The sequence below is a fragment of the Trichosurus vulpecula genome, chromosome 3, assembly GCF_011100635.1.
Source record: "Trichosurus vulpecula isolate mTriVul1 chromosome 3, mTriVul1.pri, whole genome shotgun sequence".
NCBI lineage: Eukaryota > Metazoa > Chordata > Mammalia > Diprotodontia > Phalangeridae > Trichosurus > Trichosurus vulpecula.
The window spans coordinates 12,938,218-12,943,788 of NC_050575.1; positions in this window are offsets into that span (position 1 = coordinate 12,938,218).

Consider the following 5,571-nt stretch of genomic DNA (forward strand, 5'->3'; position numbering starts at 1 on the left):
GCCTTCTGCTCCGGGCCGCCTCCCACCCGCCCCACCCGCCTGGCTCCGGGTGCCCGGCTCGCCAAAGGCCGGGGGACAGGAGATGCGCCGCCTAAGCCCCGAGCCGCCCTCCCCCCAGCCCCGGATGGAGCCTCGGCTCGCTCCTTCCTCGCTGCTCGGCCGGGCTCGGTGCTCCCCTCGGCTGTTCCGGCGGCAGCAACAGCAGCAGCGAGCCCCGCCCGCCTTCCCCGGGAGGCCCGGCCCAGCCCCGCGCGCCCTGTCCTGCACAGCCCCCGGTGCGCCCGGCTCAGCTCGCGCCGGGTTCCGCTTCCAACAGGGAGAAAGCGACCCCGGGCGCCCAGCTTTCTCCAGCGCCGCTCCCCGGGCCCGGCGGGGAGGGGAAGGCACAGCCAATCAGCCCGCAAGGTGCGGACAACACCCCAGGCCGGGCCCTGAGCACCGAGGCCCGATTGGCTGGAGCACTTCAGGCTGGAGGAGGCGAGGGGTGGACGTGGCGGGCGCGGCTGCGGAGGGGGGCGGGGGGCCGCCAGCTCCCGGGCTTGCAGACAAAGGAGAGGCTTTATGCTGGTGGGCGGCTGCCCGGCCGGTGGGGAGCACGGAGGGGGAGGTGCAGAGCGGGAAGGCCGTGTACCTGAGCCCCCTTGCTCCGGGCTGGGGTGGTGGGGTGTCATTCCACGGTCCAGAAATGGAAAGTGCCCCGAGATGCATTTAGCCTACTTAGAGAACAGGTTTGTCGAGGGCTTTAAGGTTTGTATTAAAAGTGCTGCCCTCCCCCCAACCCGGGGTTGTGGGCGGAGTAAGCATCCCTGCCCCGATTGTATGGAAGAGGAAACAAACCCAGAAAGCTTAAGATGCTTGGCCTAAGCTATAGAGCTAGTAAAGCGTCGGAGCGGGGTTGGAGGGGAGACGGGAGAGACAGAGAAAGAGATGGAGTAGGAAGATAAAGAGGTGGATGACAGCAGAGAGGAGGGAGGGAGGGAGAGACACAGAGAGACAGAGACAGAGAGAGACTGAGTGGAAGATGGACTGGAGTAGGGACAGACTGAGACATCAAGACCAGCCAACTTTAGGGTCCCTACCAGGGTGGTGTTGACGTCAGCAGAGAGAAGAGTATATATATGAGAGGTGTTTTGAAAGTAGAAATAGCAGGACTTGTCAACTAGTCGTAGGGAGGCAGAGAGAGGCAATGAGGAATCCACGCTGTCATGTACATTTCAAGCCCAGGTGACCTGGAAGATTAAAGCATCCTCCACCGTAACGGGGAGTCAGGAACCAGGGGAGGTGTGGGGCGGGGAGAGTAATATAATGAGTTTAGTTTTGGACGTGTCGAGTTTAAGATGTCTGAGGTGTTCAATAGACAATTGGCTATAGGAAATGAAAGTCAGGAAAGAGATGCGTTGTTATTCTTGTCTGACCCTTTGCGATCCCATGGGGGGTTTTCTTGACAGAGATGTTGGAGTGGTTTGCCATTTCCTTCTCCTGCTCATTTTAAGTGGCTTGCTCAGGGTCACACAGCTAGTCAGTGACTGAGGCTGGATTTGAACTCATGAAGATGAGTCTTCCTGGTTCCAAGCCCAGGGCTCCATTCCCTGTGTCACTAGGAAAGAGGTTAAGACCAGATAAATACATCCTAGAATCATCTGTATGGAGATGATAGTTGAGGTTACCAAGTGAAACAGTATAGAGGGAGAAGAGAAAAGAGACACCCAAGGTTAGCTGAGTGTATCCTGGATGGTGATCCAGTAATCCAGATGATCCGTGATCCAGAGTGAGAAAGAGTGGTCAGACTGGTAGGAGGAGAACCAGAAGAGATCGATGTCTCAAAAACCTAAAGAGGAGAGAATATCCAGAAAAAGACAGTGATGCGCTTCGTGGAAGTCAGTAAGGATGAAGACTGAGAAAAGGCCTTTAGATCTGGCAATGGAGAGATCCTTGGTAATTTTGGAGAAAGCACCGTAAGTTGAATGATCAGGAGGTTAGAAGACTGACTGCAGAGTTAAGAAGGGAGGGAGAGAAAAAGAAGTAGAGAAGTCGATTGTGGATTACTTTCTCTTGGAGTTTAGCCAGAAAAGGGAGAAGAGATAAGAGGATGATAGCCGGCTCGTGGATAGATTAAAGGAAGTTTTTTGATCGTTTGCCATTTAGGATGGAGAGCTGTAGGCCGTAAGAAAGCGACGGATTGTCAGGGAGATTGAAGAGAGTGGGGATGATGGACGGGGCAGTCTTCTTGTAAAGATGAGACGAAATGGAACCTCTTGTCAAGGGAGAGGGGTTTACCTTGGCAAGAAGAAGGACCTCCTCTTCATGGGAGATGGGGGTGAAGGAGGAGATAGTGACAGAAAGCACCTAGGTGATGTGAGAGGAGGAGGAGGAAGAGGGGAGAAAAGGGAGCTTTTGGTGAGCGGTCTCAGTTTTTTCAGTGAAATTTGAAGTGGCGTTCTCAGCTATTGCTTAGAGATCATCCCTTTCATTTTTCTTCTGTCAATTCAACCTTTCATGACACTTGTTTGTGTAGATGTAGTATCCTCCTATAGATAACAGAATGATGGAAGTAAAGTGTAAGAGAACTGGAAAGGTAGGAAGGGGCCTTAAAACTAAACAGAGGAGTTTATATTTGATCCTGGAGGTGATCGGAAACCACTGGAGTTTATTGAGTAGATGGTGTATTATAGTGGAGGATAGACTACTTGAGGCAAAGAAGCTATTGTAATAATCTAGGCATGAGCTGGTGAGCGCCTGTACCAAGGTGGCAGCAGTGTCAGGGGAGAGAAGGGACATATACTAGAGATGTTTAGAAGTGACTTGGTCAAGGTCATGCAACTGGTTAAGGTTGGAACTAAATTTAACTTTCACCCTAGAGGAAGTTAAATCACAACAGGACTGGTGGGAGGGGAGGAGAGATTAGGTGGGCTGGAGGCAGTGGGTGCTGAGTTAGACTCCCCTATAAGGATGCAGGTATCCTATCCTGTTTTTCTGATATTCGTTTCTCAAAACCTATAAAGAGAAGGCTGGGCCTGCCAGTTTTCCCCAGGATCAGGATGTTAACTGATTCTCTATGGCTGAGAATATAATCTGAGGCAAAGTTGCAGCTTTTCCAGCCTGTGCCCGAACAAGAGCCAGATCTCTTTCTTGGGGAAAACTTAATGAGCATAGAGGAAAGCTTTGCAAGTGCTGGCAAGGACCATCTTAGAGAGGAGGAGATGAAAGTGTGGTAAAGGGAAGTGACTTGTTCTTGGTCACACCCATCATAACTATTTAGATTTGAGTATTGTTTTTAAGCCTCTTTTCAAAACCACCCCGTGAGATAAATTGAGGTGTGAAGTGATTTGCTCACCATCACACAGCTAATTAGAGGCATTTGAAGCTATGTTGATCTGGCTCCAGGTCTATCACTTTAGCCTCTATAGCCACCAGCTGTGATTCCACCATTCTCCCTCAGAGACCTGTTGAATTTGAATAGCCCGCATAGCAAGCAGCCATCTGGACTGCCATTTTTGGGGGGGGCTGAGGAAACACCTGAGGGTATTTCTTGGGCATTAGGAAAAGTAGAATTTATTTTTAAAAAAAGGAGGGGAGCAGAGGTGTTTTCCTCTTAGAATCATGGCTTCATGGAACTAAAACATCAGGGACAAGTCATTCAGAGAAAAACCAGGGAAGAATTCAGGACTGAGGTCTAGGGAGAGCTGTGCCCAGTGGCTCAGAAGGATGAGAGAAGAAAGCTACTCCTGGAATCCCAGGGCACTGACTGTTTTCTGAGCTATGGAGGTGTGCTTGACTGCTTAAACTCACCAGGATGGTTTTCTTTATGTGAAAGTGAAAGTTAATCCTGGATTGCAAAATTATTCTTGCTCCAGGGAGGAAACTGTAAGAATCGCCCTAGGAGATTGTGAATCAGGGTGATTGGCATGGGCCCAACTCTTAACTCCCACCTCCTACTATGTACATTCAACTCACCCTGTGTCGTGTGTGTGTGTGTGTGTGTGTGTATGTGTGTGTGTGTGTGTGTGTCCGTGTCCGTCCATCCTCTTCCCTACAAGTTACAGCTAGGCTAACTTGAGATGCCTCACAGATCAATAAAAGCTTATTGATGTGGTAGTTTCAGAGTCAGAATCTGGGCCCTGAAGCTGCTGCCACTCCCTACCTTCCTTCTTTTCAGGACGAGAATATTCTGTTCTGGGAGTGGCTGAGAAAATCAATTCCTAGGATAATAAATTTCCAGCTGGAAAGGACTAATTCAGTTAAACAAATATTTATCAAGATTTATGGATAGACGAACAAATCATGAAAAAACAAGAGATAGAAAGTAATATGAGGTATAAAATGGATAATTTAGATTACATTAAATTAAAAAAAGAAAGTTACATGATAACATTATTACATATTTAAAAGGAATAGCATGTTGTACACAGTAGATATGCAGTTTCCTGTGCAATCATCTTTTTTTTTTTCTATTCTATGTTATGGAAAGGCTTGTTTTATTTCTTAGGTTCAGAATAAAATAAAATTTAAAAAAACATTTATCAAGCATCTAGTGTGCAGAGCTGGTGGGTGGTGGAGTTAAAGTTTAGATGAGACAAAGTCCCTGTGTTCTTGGAACTCATATCAGAAGACATACTCTAATAGCTACAATACACAAGAATACACTATAAGTGCTTACAATCATTGGGCTGTTTGAGATAAAAAATTCTACAAAGGAAGAGTGACTTTTGAATTAGTCTTTGAAAGTTGAGAAGGAGTGCAATGCACAAAAGAGAGTATTCTGGGACTATGGAACAGAATTATTTGGGGGATGGAGAGTAGTGCAGTTTGATGGGAGATTTAGAATGTATGAAGAAGACCAATATGTGATGAGGAGGGTAGCCCAGCTGCAGTTCCTGGAGGAAATTCAAAATTTAGATAAGATATCATCCTTGTTCCTCCTAGAACTTACAGTCCAAGTAAAGCACATTTGAGCTTTGAGCAAAAGTGAAAGATGTCTTGATTTATGCATTAAGAAGACGACTTTTGAAACTATATGAAAGCTAGATTGGGAGGAGAGAGCAGAGATAGGAGGACCAATTAGGTATTTACTCAAGTAGTTTCAACAGGTCATTTTTAGGAGCCCATATTAGGTCTGGTGACAAAAAAAAAAAGAGAGTAGAATATGCAGAATTGGATGATTTGGGAAGTTTGTGAAGAGCTAGGAACGGGAGCTAGCTAGAGCAGTTTTTAGTCCAGGAAGTCTGTGAACTTTTTTTTTTTTTTAATGTTTTGATAATTTGCTTTTAACGTTTTTTTTTTAAATAGTACACTTTGATCTATATTCAGATACCATCAGTTCTTTCTCTGGAGACGGATAGCATCTTTCATCTGGAGTCCTTTGGGACTGTCTTGGATCACTGTATTTTGATAACCTTATTTCAATGTAATTGGTTTCCTTAGTAACCCTCAGCATTTGGGGGCATCAAGGTGGTGCAGAGGACTTGGACTTGGAAATACCCGAGTTCAGCAGCGCCTACCATAGTCACTTACTACTGTGTGACCCAAGTCACTCACCTGTCAACCTCAGTTCCCTAATCTCTGCCATGAAAA